The sequence below is a fragment of the Dendropsophus ebraccatus genome, chromosome 5 (assembly GCF_027789765.1).
Source record: "Dendropsophus ebraccatus isolate aDenEbr1 chromosome 5, aDenEbr1.pat, whole genome shotgun sequence".
Taxonomy (NCBI): Eukaryota; Metazoa; Chordata; class Amphibia; order Anura; family Hylidae; genus Dendropsophus; species Dendropsophus ebraccatus.
In genome coordinates this window covers 67,646,110-67,668,907 of record NC_091458.1, presented here as the reverse complement: position 1 = coordinate 67,668,907, position 22,798 = coordinate 67,646,110, and positions in this window count along the sequence as shown.

Sequence of the window (22,798 nt, the reverse complement as noted above, 5' to 3'; positions counted from 1 at the left end):
GCATGAACACAGAGTACTGAAAGTCACAGGGAAGAGAGAGGTCTGGGAGCTGGAATACACACACTGCTGATCTGCATGTGGCCAGGCAACAAATTGCTCTTTAAATGCACATTGTTCTAGACAAGAGAGGTTGGGGAAAGGGGGGCTGATGCCAGAAAATAATGAATGCTTCTGTACAGTTCCTAAATAGTTTCCACAACTGGGATAAATGCTAACTATAAAACATACAGGACTTGCATTTGATGGCTATACAATGTATGATATAATGCATGTCTTTTTAATAGGCAGTGGAAACAGTTTACATTGTGGTGTGTGTGTGTGTGTGTGTGTGTGTGTGTGTGTGTGTGTGTGTGTGTGTGTGTGCGTGCGCGCGCGCACGCGTGCATGCATGTGTGTAGGGGAGGATGAATAAAAGAATTAGAGGGCTTGGTTGCCTTCCCCTGAACCTTCACCTCCCCCTAAACTAAATTCATCAGTAAATATGTTAAAATATGCTGTTTCTACTCACTGGCATTGACCAGCTGTAAGCCTGCAGGAGTCTAAAGGTATATTTATATGGACATAATAATCCCCAAAATGCCCCAGAAATACCCCAAAGCACCCCTTCTGCCATTGATTTAAAAAAAAAAAAAAAAAATAGGCATTGCTCAGAAATGCACAAACACAGCACTGGAAATCAGTGCAGAAAAACAAGCAGTTTTGTAGGCAGATATTAAGAAGCTGTTTTTCACACAGACATACAATGCCAGTCACACATATGGCAAAGGCAACCTGTTGCATAGAATAGAGTCTTGTTGTGGTAGATACATGGGGACCTGTGTATGTGCGGGCAATACAAAAACATATGCAAAAAATGTCTAGGAAATGTTTCTGCTTCCCAATTCTGAAAACATGCATGACATTATTTCAGCAGCCTTTTAGGAATATCATTCAAGGGTTCATACACAAGAGCATAGAATAGGGGGGTACCTTTCCTGAGTGCTGGGGAGTTGGTGACTACAAGCCAATCTGCCAGGGTATTTAAATACAGGGAAAGGGCAGGAAACCCAAACAATGCCCCAGGTCAAGGAAATCCAAGCTGTAAACTGATGGATCTGCTCTGGTTCTCTTGAATACGTCGACCATAGCCAGTTTACATTAGGCAGACATTGCAGACACAGATATCACTTGACTTAAATTATTCCTCCTGCCACTGGGGTATTCCATAGTTCATGTGATAAGGCTCGGAGAATACCCTATTCAAACATCATGTTGTCAGTAGTTACTAAGCAGTTATGTGTGCACAGTCCTTAACCGTTCTCATGACACAGAATGTTTTTCCAGCTAATGTTATTACTTCACCAGTTCTCAGCACCAGATGAACATGAAAGCAAATGTCAGGATATCATTTCAGGTTTTTGCAAAAGACCAATCAATTAAAGGGTCAAAGAGTTAATGAAATTGGGTCTTGGAAACAGCCGGTCATAATAAGGAGCGAATGGGAGACTCAGAGCTGTACATTGATGTTATATGATTTTATTGAGTTGACTGGAAACAACCTGAAAAGACCTTTGGAGGAGGTAACTAGAGGATAAAGCTATTGCTCAGGAAGCTCATTACATTGTATGTCATTATATTGTTACGATGATTGGTCCCTAGTGCAAATCAATAGTGTAGTATTTTATTTCATAGTGTTCTATGGGGAAGAGAGCCATTTCCATAATGCAGACACTTGGTCAGTGCAATGTAATCAGCTACTAAAGGGGGGGTCATTTCTATGCTGTGGGGTTCACCTAAGTTGTTCTTTCAGTAGACACTATCAGGAGAATTACACTATGGGCAAATATATTCAAAAAATGTAAACTGCTGTAAAAGTATTGCAGCCACATACTGTATACTGTAGGTAATTACCTCATTAACTCAAATCAAAAGACCAAAGTGGGATAGTAAACATCAACCGTGACAGTTACTTGGAACATTCATATTCCGGTTATTCAATAAAAATCTATTAAAGCTGTATGATGAAAATAATAAAAAGCTAACATTTTTTTATACATCTTCTTGTTAGTCTTCCTCTTGTTCACCTTTTCTGCCATTTTATATTTTCATAAAAATGCATTGAAAGCTGGTATCTTATATCTGTAGGAAGTCTGCTATTGGTGGGAGAGCACACTCCAGTTTTACCTTTATATGCTTATGGTCCTAAATAAATTGCATAATGCCTCCCAATGTTATTATAATGCATATTAAAGTCTTCAACTTCAACATAAGATATTATACCTAGGATCTCACCACAAATTGGATTGTGCAGTGGGTTGAGCTGCAGATGCACAGCAGGTTTCACCCAATGCATTGCACATGTGAGAGATTTGGTGCAACTCTGTAGCTATTGTGAATGTGAATGATCTGCTAAATGCATGTAGAATTTTTTTAAAAAAACAATGCATGTGCATTGTACTGTACACTGCGGTGGATTTGGAGTGCAAAATCTGTACTGTACATCCAACATGTCTGAGCATAATCTAATATTTATAACTCTAACTAAACCCACCTTAAATGTAACCTATTTACAATTATTGGGTAGCGCTGTTAAAGATTAGAGATGATCGAACAGCGCCGAAGTTCAGGTTTGTACGAACCCGAACCATCAGCATTTGACTCCCGCTGCCTTCCCATTTAATGGGGAAGGTGGAGACAGCCCGGGTACCGCCTGGAAAACAGGGATACAGCCTAGGCTGTATCCCTGTTTTCCAGGCGGTACTCAAGCTGTCTCCACATTTCCCACGGAGCGGGAAGGCAGCAGGAGTCAAATTCCGATGGCTCGGGTTCATAAGAACCTGAACTTCGGCGCTGTTCGATCATCTCTATTAAAGATCTCTCTTATTCTTTAAGCAGATGACTCCCTAGATGATCTATTTCAATGTTATCAGTCACAAGAATTTATGCTGCAGTTTAATGCTTGAACCATATGTTAAACTGACACAGAACTGGGAGAAAATGCGCTAAGCACATACTTCTCCTAGGTCCATCAGTCAGGTCTGTAACCTTAAACCTCGACGATCAAAACTTGAAATATGTCACTATGAATGAAAATATAACTGCTTCCCTTTAGAAAAATATATATTTTTTTTAATCAAACTACACAAATACATTACTTACAGTCTCCAGGGTGACACTTCATCTCCTTGGCGGTCACATTTTCTAGCTTTGTTTACCTACACTATGGTAAAACATTACAAAGAGACACTTAAATGAGAAGTTTTGCATTGACATCCAAACATACAGAGAGAAGCTCATATCTTGTTTCTCTTGTATAAACTTTTGCACCCCAAAGATGCCCTAGTGTATGGTATGGCGGCAGACGATGGGATAACAGCAGACTGTGTGCATCTCTACATCTGATGGTAGGGGACAATGCGGATGGCGGCAGGCGACAGGCCTCTTGATGCCTCACCTGCCGTGAAAGGGAACATTAGGGTTGGCGGCAGGTGACAGTCTTCGTGTCCTGTATGCAGCTGCTCTGCAACAGACAGTGAAGGTAGGGGACAACGGCAGCAAGCTGAAAAGAGTCACAACTGCCTGCCCTGGTGTTCTGTTTGGTGGGCATGCGTCCAAACAAAACCTTTGCTAGGTCTTACTTTTGGGAAGCCTTTATATTTAGCAATTCAGCAAAGCCTCTACTAGGTTTTATTTCAGGGGGTGTCTTATTTTCGGGGAAACAGGGTAGATAGCACAATCACCAAGGTTAGATATAGATAGATGAATGCAATAAAATGGATGTTTGTGTACATAACAAATATTGGTTAGAATTATAAAATGTAAGTATACTATAAATGGAAATATAAATATGCAGCCCCTTATTATCCAATAATACAGGTATATCACTAAATATTATATATATAGTATAATTTGGTTTTTATCTATGGAACTTTCACATTCAGGACTAACACAGACAAACATGTTGCCTTGTGAATTACTTCCTGCCACTATTATTACTGTACATTTTAAATATTCTGAATCAAACTAACAGAAATACAGTAAAGGGGTTATCCTGGGCACTAAGAAGTCATAAAAGTGCTACAAAATATGTGTGTGTATGGGGGGGGGGTTGTCAGTAGTTCTCTGGCTGTCTTGCCCAGTTCCCATTTACTATTATATCACGTGCTGCGCTCTTTAGGCTATGTTCACTCTCTTCCATATCTCCTCTCCCAAAGGCCTCTTCATAACAATGCATGGGCTATTATGTAACAGACTGTGATGAATCATCTTAGACAGGACCTGATATAAAGGAAGACCAGAATATCACTCTGGAGGTTTCTGGAACACCAAAAAGAAAAGGAAAATTCTAATAACACTAAATTGACCAATTGACCAGTGTGCCATAGGACGTTTATAGCCAAGAATGAATTTAGAGTCAGAAAACTTCTTTAAGTCCTGGTTCATGGTATCTAGTTTTAAGGCAGGGGGACCAGTATGGCTCTTAATACAATAGGTATTCTATTCTTCCTACTGTGTTTTCCAATATGATCATAAGGCCCCGTTCCCACTGAGGAAAGGTAGCGGAATTCCGCGACGGAATTGTCCGCCGCGGAATGCCGTTAGCCTCCCGCTCATAATGGGAGTCTATGGGAGGCGCGCGCTCCTGCCCTGTCCGCGCTGAAGAATGAACATGTTCATTCTTCAGCGCGGACAGGGCAGGAGCGCGCCTCCCATAGACTCCCATTATGAGCGGGAGGCTAACGGCATTCCGCGGCGGACAATTCCGTCGCGGAATTCCGCTACCTTTCCTCAGTGTGAACGGGGCCTAATGGCTTTGATACTTTTTCCAGACTACAAAAGGAAAATATTTGTACAGATCCAGATACTTGATTATAATCAATAAAATGTATGGTGGCAACGGAAATATCTACTTATATTCTTCCAGAGCCTGCTAGGTATTCAGCTACTTTGGTTTCTAGTTTTGTGTCCTACATAGGCCCTGTTGCATGTGGAACATCTAATCAGGTAGACAACATCATGGGCATCACAACTACTAAAGCTTTTAAAATCAAAAGTTCTTATTGCTCCTATCACTAAAGATCACTAAAGATATTTACAGACTTGACAATATGATCTACTCCTTTCTTGCCTTGTTTTATTTCCATACTGCAGGCTCTTGGATGTGGGAAAGAATTGATATACTGCTGCTATACTGCTGCTATACAAGGTTGAAATAATAGTTCCCCTGAAGAATTAGATAGAGAGGAGCAATCATGTACTAATGTCCTATGTGTTTTTTGTTCTTTCCTCTGTGCTATCCTTGCAAGCATCCAGTTCTAGAATCCCCTCTACCATAGCTTACTATTAATTCCTCTGCAAGCTTTGTCATATACAGTATATGTATATATATATATATATATATATATATATATATATATATATACACATATATAGTGGTACCTTGGTTTAAGAGTAACTTAGATTAAGAGCATTTTGGTTTAAGAGCTCAAAGTTTTTCAAAATTATGACTTGGCTTGAGAGCATTGTTTTGTTTTAAAAGCTCCCTGTACTGGGCGGGAGGGGTAGCGGGGGAGGGGCATGGCCTGAACAGGGTGGTCTACAGCACTGTACTATGACCCAGGGAGTCTCCCTCACCCTTTCATCAGGGGACAGGACTGTGGGGGTAATCTCTTCATAGTTGTAATCCCCTTTCTCCCCGGATAGTGCTGCTATACTGTGCCCACATCTGCCCTGCTCATTCTTCCATACTCCCTGCAGTCTCTGTCAGCCCTTGTGTTTTCCATTGTCTCCATTATTGCTATAATGTGCCTGCACTCACACTCAGCTATAAACACTGCTGCTATACTGTGCCTGCACTCACACTCAGCCATTATGGGGATCTGCAGTTCCATCCTGTATCTACAAACAGCTGATGTTTTTTCAGGTTTATGGACTCACTATACATTATACACCACATACTGATTGCTATACTGTACAGTAACTTATAATATAACATATCCAGCATTTTCTAAATCTTTGTTTCATTTGTTTTACATGTTATTCAAAATAAAAAAAAATCATTATTTTTGGGGTGGGGAACTAGTTGTCTGCATATCAGTAATTTCTTATGGGAAGTTTTGCTTTGGTTTAAGAGAGGATTTGGATTACAAGCACGGTCCCAGAACAAATTATGCTCATAATCCAAAGCACCACTGTATATATATATTCCATTCAAAAGTTTGGGGTCACCTAAACAATTTTTTGTTTTCCATGAAAAGTCACACTTCTTCACCACCATACGTTGTGAAATGAATAGAAAATAGAGTCAAGACATTGACAAGGTTAGAAATAATGATTTGTATTTGAAATAACATTGTTTTTACATCAAACTTTGCTTTCGTCAAAGAATCCACCTTTTGCAGCAATTACAGCATTGCACACCTTTGGCATTCTAGCTATTAATCTGTTGAGGTAAGCTGGAGAAATTGCACCCCACGCTTCTAGAAGCAGCTCCCACAAGTTGGATTGGTTGGATGGGCACTTCTGGCGTACGGTCAAGCTGCTCCCACAACAGCTCAATGGGGTTCAGATCTGGTGACTGCGCTGGCCACTCCATTACCGATAGAATACCAGCTGCCTGCTTCTGCTGTAAATAGTTCTTGCACAATTTGGAGGTGTGTTTAGGGTCATTGTCCTGTTGTAGGATGAAATTGGCTCCAATCAAGCGCTGTCCACTGGGTATGGCATGGCGTTGCAAAATTGAGTGATAGCCTTCCTTATTCAGAATCCCTTTTACCCTGTACAAATCTCCCACCTTACCAGCACTAAAGCAACCCCAGACCATCACATTACCTCCACCATGCTTAACAGATGGCGTCAGGCATTCTTCCAGCATCTTTTCATTTGTTCTTTGTGATCCAAACACCTCAAACTTGGATTCATCCATCCACAACACTTTTTTCCAGTCTTCCTCTGTCCATTGTCTGTGTTCTTTTGCCCATCTTAATCTTTTTCTTTTATTGGCCAGTCTCAGATATGGCTTTTTCTTTGCCACTCTGCCCTAAAGTCCAAAATCCTGCAGCCGCCTCTTCACTGTAGATGTTGATACTGGTGTTTTGCGGGTACTATTTAATAAAGATGCCAGTTGGGGACCTGTGAGGCGTCTGTTTCTCAAGCTAGAGACTCTAATGTGCTTATCTTCTTGCTTAGTTGTGCAGCGCGGCCTCCCACTTCTTTTTCTACTCTGGTTAGAGCTTGTTTGTGCTTTCCTCTGAAGGGAGTAGTAAGCACCGTTGTAGGAAATCTTCAATTTCTTAGCAATTTCTCGCATGGAATAGCCTTCATTTCTAAGAAAAAGAATAGACTGTCGTTTCAGATGAAAGTTCTCTTTTTCTTGCACAAGGGTTTTCTAATCATCAATTAGCCTTCTGAGCCAATGAGCAAACACATTGTACCATTAGAACACTGGAGTGATAGTTGCTGGAAATTGGCCTCTATACACCTATGTAGATATTGCACCAAAAAACAGACATTTGCAGCTAGAATAGTCATTTACCACATTAGCAATGTATAGAGTGTATTTGTTTAAAGTTAGGACTAGTTTAAAGTTATCTTAATAAAAAGTACAGTGCTTTTCCTTCAAAAATAAGGACATTTCAATGTGACCCCAAACTTTTGAACGGTAGTGTGTATATATATATATATATATATATATATATATATATATATATATATAATCTCTGACAAAGCCGGGCAGCCTGTAAACCTTAAAGTGTACATCCAGTGTTTTTTGTTTTTGAGAAATGCCTGTTGTGCAGTACTGTGCCAATAGTCATTTCTCTAATGGAAATCTATTTTAAATCGTTGCCAGAATAGGCTTCTGAGCTCCTATTCTCCCTGCTTCATGACACAACTAAGTATACCTTATGAGACTAGCTTCCTGCGGCGTCACTAAAGCTCCCTTCTCCTGCATGAGTGCTATACATTACACAGGGTCTCGCACTAAAGAAGGGAGTTATGGAGACACAGTTGGAAGCTTGTCTCATAAGGTATAGTAATATGTGTTGGGAAGCATGGAGAATGAACACCCAGAATCCTATTCTGGCACTTAATACAAAATAATTTTACATTAGAGAAATTACATTGCTGTATGATTTTGATGCAAAGTAATTTTTCACAAAAGTCCTGTATGGGCCCCATTCCATTACTGCAGACCAATAGCAGATTGTCAGTATAGCAACCATACCAATTTGTAAAAGTCTTCTATTCTATAAATAAATTTTCAAGAGTGGGAGGAGAATGTTGATCCTTGTGGTACCGTCAACCTGTGGGTAACAATCCATATCAAAACTATAAAGAATTGGCTTGAGTAGGTATATTACTTTGTGACATTCTACCATTATAAGCAAGGAAAGGAGAATATCTGACTGGTAATGAGATTAACAGAGTCTATTTTGAAAACTCACAATATATATTATTTAAAGGGAATCTGTCACTAGGTTTATTCCACCTTAAATGAGGTGCAGCATAAACTAGTGACCGAAATACTGAACAGATCGGAGTATTACATCATTTCGTTCAGCCATTCTCTTAAAACATAGGATTCTTGCCACAACCTTCCCCCCGCCCTCCAGCTTCTGTTGACTGCTTATACACAGCATGGATAGATAACTGTCAATCAGCAACTGGTGGGCGGAGTTCTCTGCTTCTCATGAATATCCAGGAATACTGGGCTCATGCACAAAATGGAGAGGACTACTTAATGTCCATGTTATTCAGGAGGATATCTCCAGATCAGCTGCACAGAACAATGTAAGTAATACATCATTCTGTTCAGCTTCTCTGTCACTATTTTATGCCACCCTGAGATAGGACAGCCTAACCTGCTGACAGGGTCTCTTTAAGGAAATCTAGAGGGGGATTTGTCAAGAGTTTACTTTAATCTCAGATACCCCATATCTGCTCTGCTGGATTTATTAAGAGGAACAAGCTTCGAACTAGTGTTGATTTTAGGGTGCAGGTGCAAATTATAGTATATTTTCCACGCTGGGGGGGCTTGGTGTGCGGGGCGCAGAAAATGCTTGTGCAGAAATGTACAAGTTCTCACTGGTCTTTGCAAGGCACAGATCCTGATAAATGCCCCTCCGTAATGTGTAAAATGTTGGATGAGGCCCATAAGGTATTTGTTATTATGTAAGCTCAATGATAGTTACACCATGGAGTTATATAACTGATGGTGGTGTGTTTTACAGTTTTCGTACAAGTGTTGTGGTACTGTAACATATTGCAGTGACACATATTGCAGTTGAAGTGCCATAGATTTATTCCCGGTATTATACCTCTACTTTACTATATGATGCTAGTAGGGATGGTCTTAAACTGGCGAGGTTCGGGTTCGTATGAACCCGAACGCTCGGCATCAGATTCCTGCTGTCTGCCCGCTCCGGGGAGCGGGTGGATACAGCGGGAGGACCGCCTGGAAAACTGGGATACAGCCTATGGCTATGGCTGTTTCCCAGTTTTCCAGGCGGTCCTCCCGCTGTATCCACCCTCTCCTCGGAGCGGGCAGACAGCGGGAATCATTACCGAGAGTTCGGGTTCGTATGAACCTGAACCGAACTCGGTTCGGACCATCCCTAGATGCTAGTAGTTTGACCTTATGAAACCATATGTCTTAACTATTGTTTCCATTATTGATTTAAGGCCATGCAGTGAACAAGTAGTGTGTAAACCTGTTGGTTTCTGTCTATAGCCATGAGGGTTGGTTTGCACAAGATCATCATGGATGATTATTATAACAGTAAGATTTTTATTCTTGTTCAGCTATTCCATACACCAAGCATGTTGTTCCTGACTTTGGAGTATGGATTGAAAACAAACAATTTTGTCTTTATTTAAAATACTGTATATATTAGGCTGTGAACATAGAACGAGTTCACATTCATAAAGGAGCATGTCCACAACACTTTGATATACTACAAATATTTCATCATGGCTTTCTGAAGGTGTTGGGACATCAATCTTGTTCAGAGATTCTACTGTGACTTGGAAAATGATAAGGGAAAAATATAAATATGTTTCTTTCTTTTTGTATCCAGCAATTTGGAACAGAGGTAACAGCAGGGAGCTCTGGCTCCAGTTTCTTATGTTATTAATGGATATTGAAGATGAAAACTGAGTCCAGTAAAACTTTCTTTTGCCAGTTTTTTTCATTTACTGTATATACAATTCTTTTACATTAATGGGGTTGTCCAGGATAAATTGATCATCAAGGATCCTAGCGGGGCTGTGGTGGACACAGGTGTCGGGTATAATGGAAATTACTCTTTAACCCTTATCTTAACCAACATCATCTTTCGGTGATCGGTTGGGAGAACCACCTACACCTTATACCATACGCTGAATCTGGCAGGTATGATTGACAAAAGTATAAAGTGTATGAGGACCTTAAAGGACCACTCCGGCAATTCGCCTTTTTAGCTTATTTAACACACATTACAAAGTTATATCACTTTGTAATGAGTGTTAATAAGCTATCTGGCCCCGTTTCCCCCTCTCCCACCCTCGAGCCCCCCTCCGGAAGTGAAATAAAGTATACATACCAAATAACTGTCAACCACATCATTGTGTCCTCACATCTTCTAGTAAAGTGAATGGGAGAGAAAAGGCTGCCAATGCACTAGCGCACCAGCAGGCTATTTATTGGCTGGAGTGCATCACAAGGCTTCCAGCTTGCTCAGCCCTTTCAGTCTAAAAAAGTTTTCCTCCTGTCCCTAATATTTTTGTACCAAAAGATGAAATTTGTGTATTGGAAAGTTGTGAAGTGCTGGATGCATTAGGAGCGCTTTTCTGCTGTACTCTGTTATTTTACTGCTTCAAAATAGATACAGAGCGATATTTGTATACAGAATGTTTGTTCTAACACTGAACTCCATAACCTCATATTAATGGGATTACTTTAAGTGACTCTGTGCCTTTTACTAAATCTGCCAGGCTTTCTGATGATATGTCAGAAGTGGCACTTTTCTGACAAATGTGCTATCTGTAATTTGCAGAGTGCTGCATTTCTCTTCCTCTATTAATATTACTTTTATTTCAGAAAAGCCAATTACAGAAATGGAGCATAGCCATTTAACCACAGCAGCTTGATTAATTCCAAGCAGAGGACAATCTAGGGCAAACTAGGTCGGTTGTTATGTATGCTTTACTTTGCTATGCTCTACATGATCTTTCACATACATCTGGATTATGTGCAAACCCATTTAACCATAAAAAACTTGCAGTAACTGTAAAATTACTAAAAAAAACTAGAACTATACCTTGAGGTAGCTTTATTACATTTACTGATCACTGTGTTTGTTATATCTCTATATATAGTATCATTAGTAGGTTTAGTGACGTGCTTGCTGCATAGTTAGTGTTATGCATTTACATGTGTTATGCCTTTTATGTTGTTAAATAATGTTTTATAAATATATATAAGTTTTTATGATACAACTTTAGTTGAGTAATTTTATTGCCAAACTACAAGACACCTCGATTTTAATGAAGCCTTCCATATACGCAAAGCCCTATACACATTTTATACTTTATCCCTCAAAAACCAGTACCAAACAAGTAGGGGGAATGGTAATAATTCCTCCTTTGTACCCAACACCCAACACAGCAATAATGCCTCTCAGTGCCTTCTTCACAGTAATAATGCCCCCTTACTGTATGAAATTGTAATAGTTTCTCTTAGTATCTTCCAGTGTCGCATGTAATGTCAGTGAATGGTGTGGCATTTTGACATGGTGTGTGCAACTGGAAGGAAACAGTCACAAAAAAATACATCATGGATTTTTGGTTGCAAGTAGAGATGAGCGAACCGGGTTCGGGTTTGAGTCGATCCGAACCCAAACGTTTGGTATTTGATTAGCTGGGGCTGCTGAACTTGGATAAAGCTCTAAGGTTGTCTGGGAAAACATGGATACAGCCAATGACTATATCCATGTTTTCCACATAGCCTTAGGGCTTTATCCAAGTTCAGCAGCCACCGCTAATCAAATGCCGAAAGTTCGGGTTCGGATCGACTCGAGCATGCTCGAGGTTCGCTCATCTGTAGTTGCAAGTCATCATTGACCTCAATGTAAGTTGCAACCACATACACCATGCTTGAGACGTCTCTGTGACTTAGTTATTTTTTTTTACACATATTGTAACTCTAACAAAGTTGCACAACTACTAGAGTTGCATGAGTACTAAAATGCTTGTTACTCAAGACCTTATTACCTTAAGTTCTTCAAATTGCTTTATCCCCATCCCTATAACACTTTTATTTCTTAGTCTATGGGATATATGAGGTGTCATTTTTTGCGCCATGATCTGTACTTTATATCGTACCCTGCTTGCATACTGTATATGCTACTTTTTTATCACTTTTTATTACAATTTTTCTGGATTTGATGTGGCAAAAAACCTGCAATTTTGCAAGATCAGGAATGTGATAATTTAATAGTTCAGGAGATTACGCACACGGCGATAACAAACATGTTTATTTTTTATATTTATATATTTTTATTTATAAAATATAATATAAATAAATTATATAAATATAAAACTTTTAAGGGGGAGGGTTTTTTTATTATTAAAAATATTTTGTCTTTTTTTACTACATTAAACATTTTCTTCATTAGGGGGCAACATTATACACTACACTGATTTCTCATAGGAATCAATGTAGTTTATATACATTAGATAGGATCAGTTATTCTGCAAATGGATTGTAAGGGCTGCTGGAGTTCTTACCAATCGACCTGCTAGCCAGGATCAGCGTCATTGCGACGCTGAGTCCTGGCCTTACAGGTAACCGTGATCAGGCTTCCCTGATCGCATTTGGGGAAGCCTGATCACACCACTGTACAATCAATTACGCTTTTTAAAGGCATTTAAATAGTTAATTAGCCGGTGCTGGCAATCAGCCGTTGCCCTAATAGCGCAGCACTTCAGAGAGGGCTCACCGTGTTAACCCTCTCTGAACCTCCATATACTCGTCATGCACCGTTAAGAGGTTAAACAACCATTGAAGGGACGAAATATACAACACTATAACTGACGGCCAAACAATTGTTTGTACGTCAGTTATTGAAGGTTACCCGAGCATCCGCACATGCTTGCTCAACACTAATGACCCCAAGTTGCAGACAAGTTATCCTAACAGATTAAATTTGCTGTCAAGTGGCCAAAGTTGCCATGCTAAATTATTGTTATGGCATGCCTAAGGAAAAAACATACTCATCTAACCCCTGCTTCCACAATAATCTGAACCATTCAGGCTGTAGACCACTACCCACAGATGGTCTGCATTGTAATTGCTGCAGCACAACCTGGTGCAATGACTTCATTGCATCACACTAGATTGTCTTAAGTTTTGTAGACAGCAAGTCCTAAGTGTATGCCCTAAGGGTTAATTTTCATGCAAGAGTGCAAAGTGGGTCTAGGGCCAAACCTACAGTATAAGCATATAGGGAACCAGTTAGAAAATAATAGTGTTAAGCGAGCATGCTTGGTCGGGCACTGAGGTGCTCAATCAAGCCTCGTGGTGCTTGGGGTGCTGTTTAAATATTTACGCTACTGTACTGTATACAAAAGTGCTGAAAACATTATTACTGGAAGAGGAAAATAATAAGAGGAAGAGGAAACAAATGGCCTTCAGGCACAAGTACACAAAATACATAACTATGATCATATTCAAATAATTATCTATTTACCAAAGATAAAAATATTGATGCAATTATTTAAGGCCAACTTTAATAAATATGGTATCATATACAAAGTGTTGCATTTCAAAGAGGTTTTGACACTAAAACAAAATTCACTGTAGATAGAGAGGGACCAAATAGAAAAACCTTTACTAAATCTAAACTTGCCTCCTGTCCAGTGCACCTGCCGCTCCCTGGAAGTGCTGCAATGACGTCATATACTGTACATCCTACCTGTGATTCTACAGCCAATTACTGCTCTTAGCAGCCACATGAAGTACATACAGAAGAAGATTGCTGAGAAAACTAAAACATAATTACATTCACCTGAACTGTAGAAGATCATTTTGTTTGCTTTACTAAGCAACCCTATTTCAGGGCCTTACAACAGGTATAACATTTCTGTATCTATTATATGAGCCCTTATATGGCGGATAAAATACCACAAAAACAATATTGCTGGCACTAATATATGACCTTATTATGTCAAAAACAGTATGTATCACAACTGTAGGTAGGGTAGCCTGAGAAGGGTGGGGAAGGACACAGACAGTGATCCCTAATCTGGTCCAACAAGCCAACCCTGCCTACTTGCCTCAACAATCCTAGGCGACTGCAGACAACCATGAAGACAGTCCCTACTTGGAATAAGGTGAAACACAAAGCACAGACAAGACAAACTTACATACAAGGAATAGTCAACATGCCGGAGTCCAATCAAATTGGATTGGAAAAGAGGTCCAGAATCTAGCAAAAATGAGTGGAAAGAGAAGATGTCAATCACCTAGGCAAAATAGAGGTTAACTGTGAAGTGTCCAAAAGTAACTAAGCAGGAAAGAGACAGGTGTGGCAGATAAATTGATAAGCAGAGCAGAAGGAGTAGGACAGTGTTCAAACAGAGCTCAGGCCAGGGCCAGGATAAAGGGTAGGCTAGGGTAAGTGATGGCCTAGGGCGCCATCTCCTGCTGAATTACAGGGGGCGCAATTTTCACCCCCAGCCCCGCGGCGGCAGGCACCTGCTCTCCTCCTCTCTTCTGCTTGGCTCCGAAGCTGAAGATAAACTTCTGACCAATGTCACATGACATCCGGAGCCAACCAGGAGAGAAGAGAGGTGTAGGGACTGTGACAGATGCCCCAACCCTGACTCCCTCCTGACAGAGACAGATGAGGCGTATGATTCTCTGCTCAGAGACAGTGTCATCCTCCACTGCTACTGTTGTGTGGGGGAGTATATGTATATGTATGTATGTGTGTGTGTGTGTGTGTGTGTGTGTGTGTGTGTGCGCGCACGCACGCTAATGGAGTGTGTGACTGTGTGTAAGTGGAATGTGTGTGCTAACTGAGTAAGTGTTAGTGCTCATGTGTGGCTGAGGTAGAACTACAACTCCCATCATGATCCTGTTTGGCTGAGGTATAACTACAGCTCACAGCATGCTCCTGCGTGGCTGTGGTAAAACTACAACTCCCAGCATGATCCTGTGTGGCTGTGGTAGAACTACAACTTCCAGCATGATCCTGTGGGGCTGAGGTAGAACTAAAACTCCCAGCATGCTCCTGTGTGGCTTTGGTAGAACAACTGTTCCCAGCATGATCCTGTGTGGCTGTGTTAGAACTACAACTCCCAGCATGATCCTGTGTGGCTTTGGTTGAACTACTGTTCCCAGCATGATCCTGTGTGGCTGTAGTAGAATGGAATGTGTGTGCTAACTGAGTGTGTGTTTGTGTGTGTGTGTGTGTGTGTTAGTGCTCATGTGTGGCTGAGGTAGAACTACAACTCCCATCATGATCCTGTGTGGCTGAGGTAGAACTACAACTCCCAGCATGATCCTGTGTGGCTGTGGTAGAACTACAACTTCCAGCATGATCCTGTGGGGCTGAGGTAGAACTAAAACTCCCAGCATGCTCCTGTGTGGCTTTGGTAGAACAACTGTTCCCAGCATGATCCTGTGTGGCTGTGTTAGAACTACAACTCCCAGCATGATCCTGTGTGGCTTTGGTTGAACTACTGTTCCCAGCATGATCCTGTGTGGCTGTAGTAGAATGGAATGTGTGTGCTAACTGAGTGTGTGTTTGTGTGTGTGTGTGTTAGTGCTCATGTGTGGCTGAGGTAGAACTACAACTCCCATCATGATCCTGTGTGGCTGAGGTAGAACTACAACTCCCAGCATGATCCTGTGTGGCTGTGGTAGAACTTCAACTCCCAGCATGATTCTGTGGCTGTGGTAGAACTACAGCTCCCAGCATGCTCCTGTGTGGCTGTGGTAGAACTACAACTCCACCATCCTGAGCCACCCCTAATGCTCCTCTCCTGGACCAGAGACAAATGAGCAGTATGAGCTTCCACTCCACCTTCTCCTCATGGGCAGAGACAGTGTCATCCTCCAGCGGCAATGGCTCTTTGCGGACCAGATAAAGCAGCAGCATATAGACCGCCCCCTGTGTAAAAAGTTTAGGGACCCCTGCTATACACTATGTGGAGGCAGCTAGGAGGCTATACTGTATGTGGGGGCTAAACACTGGGGGGGCACTATTTGCCTTCTCCTAGGGCACCAAAACTCCTTGTCCCGGCCCTGGCTCAGGCAAATGCAAAAACAAATCATTCAAACACAAATTCAACTAGAGGCGCAATTTTGGCCACATACCACCAGCCGAGGGCCGCACTGAGCTCTATACACGCACAGGTATAACAGTAGGGCACTATTATAGCCATGTGTGTCTAGTATTTGAGTAGCATGTAGTACTATAAAACATGTATGTTGAGGACATTAATCATATTTCCACAGCTATAGTTTAGATCTCAGCCTGAAGTGGTTATAGATTTTTTTAATAGAGATGAATGTCATTCACTGTTTTACTTTTTTTTAAAATGCACAGATCAGATTTTACATATGTCATTGTTTACATAAAAGTGCATGATTTTAATATGGATTTCCCGTAGTTTGTAGAAGCGCACGTACTGTATTAACAGTAACACTATGGGGGATAACTGAAAGAACTATATACTAAACCTCTGATATTTATACAAATACATAACAAACAGCATGCAGCAGAAACTTGGTAAAATTCAGCTACATTGTACACAAATTTGTACCTTTTATAATTGCCTGGGTGACCTATAACTCAATTGTTCATCCAATGATTGTAAATATATAGTGTGTTTATATACAGTGGTACCTTGGTTTAAGAGTAACTTGGATTAAGAGCATGGCCTGCACAAGGTGGTCTACAGCACTGTACTCTGACTCAGGAAGATTCCCTTACCTTCTAAATCATGGCAGATCCATTTCAGGCTGGGGCTTTCATCGGGGGACAGGACTGTGGAGGTAATCTCTTCATAGCTGTAACCCCCCTCCCCAGACAGAGAGTGCTGCTATACTGTGCCCACTTAAGTCCTGCTTATTCCTTCATACTCCCTGCAGTCTTCTGCAGTTCCATCCTGTAGCTACAAACTGCTGCTGTTTTTTCAGGTTTATGCACTTACTATACATTATACTCCACATGCTGATTGCTATACTGCACAGTAACTTCAAATATAACATATTCAGCTGTTTCTAAATCTTTGTTTCATTTGTTTTACATGTTATTCAGAATAAAAGAAAACATTATTTTGGTGGTGGGGAACCAATTGTGTACATATCAGTGATTTCTTGTGTGAAGTTTTGATTTGGTTTAAGAGTGGATTTGGATTACAAGCACGGTCATAATCCAAGGGACACTGTGTGTGTATATATATATATATATATATATATATATATAATTTATTGCCAGAATTTAATAGCCTTAAAGAGGTTTTCACTTCGAGCCCACTTCTATGCATATAGAAACTTTTATTACCCTAAACATAATAATTATGCCCCTCAAGTTTAATGTAACATTTAACATAATGTAATATTTGACCTGTACAGTCTTCTCATAACTACATTTTATTGCAGTCTTTTTGGAAGATACATTAGGGTTTTTTTTCACTCCTAAGAGATATCACAGCACAGGCTGCCTATTATTCATTGTGCAATTCTGTCATAAGAGCAGATGTTATAGCAGCCTGAGGCGTAACTTGAAGCTTCTGGGCCCTGTTGCAAAATCTGTAATAGGGCCAACTTGTCTACTTTATAATACTGTGTTTTTTAAAAAGGTATCAGCCTCCATACTCAATATAGCTTTCTCCCTGAAGGCTCTGTGCAGTTATACAGCCAGGGTTGTAACACTTTACTACATCCAAGTACATCCAAGAAACTTTGCAAAAAGTTTTAGTTTATAATGTACTACCATTTTGTGCACAGATCTCCTATGTAGATCTATATGTCTCCATGCTTAAAGAAAAAAAAAAGAAATCTTTTGTGTAATTTAATTCCGCAATCACGAGTCACTCCACTTCTATAAGTGCACCCAGACATACTTACAGTTAAAAGCTGTGCTCAGAAACTATCTGCTGAGACCGCCTACCTAATGGGGGATATGTTCTACAGGGACCATTGACCTAATAGAGAATATTATCTAAAATGGCCAGTAAACAGCAGATTTCAAGAACATCATTTAAGTGGTTAATTATCCGGCTAATAGCCACGGTCCCCAGTTGCTGATAGCAGTCTAGGGTAGCGCGAAACAGAGTTAGGCTATGTTCACACAATGTATATTTTTGTAAAACCACGGCCGTTATACAACAGCCTGTGATTTATGTGAAAATATATGTGCCATTGCTGCCCATGGGATCCCGGCCAGAACGTATACACATAGTTTACGCTTCGGCCAGGATCCCTAGCGGCACCACAAACAACTGATATGTCAGTTTTCTGCAGCCGCCATTCATTGAATAGAGGCCGCAGAAAACCGTGTCAGTGCACACTATGGAGCGAGCGGCTCTGGCCGCTCGCTCCATAGTGTGCTGTGGGGAGTCCTGAACTCTGCTGGGCTAAAGATTATCCGGATGGTACTTTTCAGAGACCGGCCGTTCCGTGACCCAGCTGGGTCACGGAATCGCCGGTCTTTTACAGCGTCTGTACATGGCCTTAAAGAGTTTGTCCAACGTAAACTAACTTGTCCCCGAACCACAAGAAAGGGGATAAGTAAGAGATTACGGGGGATCCTATTGGCCCCCAACTCTTTTGTTTTAAATACAGCTGTGGGTACGGCACATGACCCATGGTTCTACCCATTTCTATAGAGCCGCTGGAAAGAGCCGAGGGCTGTACTGGGCTTTTCCCAGCGGTTTTATAGAGAATAAATAGAGCCACCAGAGAGAGACAAGTATAGCATGTGGCTTCATAGGAATGGATAGAGCCGCTGTTAATATGTCGTACCCATGACTGAGCTGGGGGCCGATCTGGAAATTGGCAGGGGGTACAGAGGTTGGACCCTCTGCAAACTCTTACTTGTCCCCTACTTTTGCCGGGCCAGGCCTCAGTGACACAATGATGCTGATCCCGGCTCAGCAATCATTTACTATGTGCTTCACCAGCCCTTAGTAATCGAGCGCAGATTGCAGAGATTAATGCAATACGTATGCACTGCATTGATCCCTTCAAGCAATCATTGCAATGCTCATAGAAGTCTCTTGGGGGAACTACAAATAACAATGTAAAATTGTACGATCCAAAAATACAAGTTTAAATCACCCACCTTTTCCCATCACCCACCCAATGTAGTAAAACATGCATTAAAACAAAGAACTCTGTAGGCACTTCCAAAAACTGTGCAGCCAAGAATATCACCACATAGCTTAAAGCTGACCTGCAGACATCTTTTTGCTAACTCAAGTAAATGCAGTGTACACAAGGGGTTCTTACCCTAATTCAGGAGACATATATTTGAATCCGTCGCTCCAGTGGCAAGTTATAAGCTTTAAAAATTTAATACAGATTAGGAAAAAGGCTAACAGGGTGCACCACTTCCCCCACACACACAAACACACACCCCCCACCGGCTGTACACACACACACCACCAGCTGTAAAAGCCCAGCAATATCCGGCCTTTCAATATTAACAAACTGGGTGTTTATTTGTGGGCAAAGGTGCCTTAATTAGGAGAAAAAAGGTTGAATGTTACTGAGCTATCACAACCCAGGGAAATGCCCACTTTTAAACATATATTATATCATATAAACATACATCTCAGTGCTGGACTGATGGAGGAAAATAAGAGTTTTGGAGCTGGTGTAGATTTTTAAGTGTCACTGTTGTCACTATTACTGCACTAGGTAAATGGCCCCCTACCCCAGAGTAGAATGTTGGGCTTAATTTCTAGCAGTGTTGTGTTCCAATTATTCATATCTTTATCAACAATTATAAATAGTTCTTCCTTTTAATCTTTCATAAATCAAGCAGCCCTTGTCAGCAAGGGAGTAAACAAGTATTTTGCGTACATCATACTAATGGGTGACTTTTATCCGCCATCACTTGACATATTCACTTAAAGAGGAATTGCTAATTTCAGCTTTCTGTGTTCATTCACGCATCAAAAACACTTAAAATCATAGGTCAAAGAGAGCCTTGCACTGGGCCTATGTGACACTAAGCAATAGCTGTCATATAGGAATCAACAATTAGCCTGGTAGCTGCCTGTGGCAACACCTAATCATTTAATAGTCAGCTTTTAGACATGATCAAAGCTCCCCCATTTATGATTTGCATTGTAGTCATACATTTATTTTATAAAATAGTTAATACTTAATGCACACAGGGCTACATAGAGGAAACAATAATGCCCCCCTTAGCTGTGGCAGCTGATATATTACATTTATACATTGCAGTGTTGGTTGGTAGCACCCAAGGCAAGGAAAAGCACCCCCACCCCAGTCAGCCCATGAATATACAAGAGTGGTGAGATGCATACAGGATATGTATCACTGCTTACCAGAGGCACAAGCACATTTTTCTAAAGGTTTTGGGTTGAGAATGACCACCATTCGCTTACTAAATAAAAACCACTATACATAAATACCACTGACTGTGACACTACAATTAATACATATATAATAATTCTGCAACACCATGACCAATACCATTACTAATATAAGGTGTCTGGATAATACCACCATATTTATACTTAAAATAAGCTCTCTACACAGACCAAAATCGCCCCATACACTACCTACACTACCGTTCAAAAGTTTGGGGTCACATTGGAATGTCCTTATTTTTTAAGGAAAAGCACTGTACTTTTCAATGAAGATAACTTTAAACTAGTCCTAACTTTAAACAAACAAATACACTCTATACATTGCTAATGTGGTAAATGACTATTCTAGCTGCAAAAGTCTGGTTTTTGGCGCAATATCAACATAGGTGTATAGAGGCCCATTTCCAGCAACTATCACTCCAGTGTTCTAATGGTACAATGTGTTTGCTCATTGGCTCAGAAGGCTAATTGATGATTAGAAAACCCTTGTGCAATCATGTTCACACATCTGAAAACAGTCTAGCTCGTTACAGAAGCTACAAAACTGACCTTCCTTTGAGCAGATTGTGTTTCTGGAGCAGCACATATGTGGGGTCAATTAAACGCTCAAAATGGGCAGAAAAGAAAACTTTCATCTGAAACTCGACAGTCTATTCTTGTTCTTAGAAATGAAGTCTATTCCATGCAAGAAATTGCTAAGAAATTAAGGATTTCCTACAACGGTGTGAACTACTCCCTTCAGAGGACAGCACAAACAGGCTCTAACCAGAGTAGAAAAAGAAGTGGGAGGCCGCGTTGCACAACTAAGCAAGAAGATAAGCACATTAGAGTCTCTAGTTTGAGAAACAGACGCCTCACAGGTCCCAAACTGGCATCTTCATTAAATAGTACCCGCAAAACACCAGTGTCAACATCTACAGTGAAGAGGCGGCTGCAGGATTTTGGGCTTCAGGGCAGAGTGGCAAAGGAAAAGCCATATCTGAGACTGACCAATAAAAGAATAAGATTAAGATGGGCAAAAGAACACAGACATTGGACAGAGGAAGACTGGAAAAATGTGTTGTGGACGGATGAATCCAAGTTTGAGGTGTTTGGATCACAAAGAAGAACGTTTGTGAGACGCAGAACAAATGAAAAGATGCTGGAAGAATGCCTGACGCCATCTGTTAAGCATGGTGGAGGTAATGTGATGGTCTGGGATTGCTTTGGTGCTGGTAAGGTGGGAGATTTGTACAGTGTAAAAGGGATTCTGAATAAGGAAGGCCATCACTCAATTTTGCAACGCCATGCCATACCCAGTGGACAGCGCTTGATTGGAGCCAATTTCATCCTACAACAGGACAATGACCCTAAACACACCTCCAAATTGTGCAAGAACTATTTACAGCAGAAGCAGGCAGCTGGTATTCTATCAGTAATGGAGTGGCCAACGCAGCCACCAAATCTGAACCCCATTGAGCTGTTGTGGGAGCAGCTTGACCGTATGGTACGCCAGAAGTGCCCATCCAACCAATCCAACTTGTGGGAGCTGCTTCTAGAAGCGTGGGGTGCAATTTCTCCAGCTTACCTCAACAGATTAATAGCTAGAATGCCAAAGGTGTGCAATGCTGTAATTGCTGCAAAAGGAGGATTCTTTGATGAAAGCAAAGTTTGATGTAAAAACAATGTTATTTCAAATACAAATCATTTCTAACCTTGTCAATGTCTTGACTCTATTTTCTATTCATTTCTCAACGTACGGTGGTGAAAAAGTGTGACTTTTCATGGAAAACACAAAATTGTTTGGGTGACCCCAAACTTTTGAACGGTAGCGTATGTAATGGTAATCATAGCTCTATACAGACTCTGAAGAGAGTACAAGAGGTTTACATCCAGTGTCTTTTTGGAGTTGTTCTCGTACCTCTCTATCTGGCTCAGACTGTCAACTCTTAACCATGACTCATCTTTGCAGGATCTGCTAGACAAAAATCTGCACTTTTCCAGCAACTTCTTCCCCTTTTCTTTACCCTGAGTGCCCCAAATAATTCTTTCCAATAAGGTCTTCATAAATAAGACATAGCACCCAAACAATGCCAGAAAACTCTTATAGAGCCAAATATTGGTGGGCTTTTCAATAGCCATTGCCATACTGTCTCTTCTCCGGAGAAAAGACCTAATGTTATGAGGTTCTCATCTATCAATTTTTTAACATGTTCAAAATGGAGCC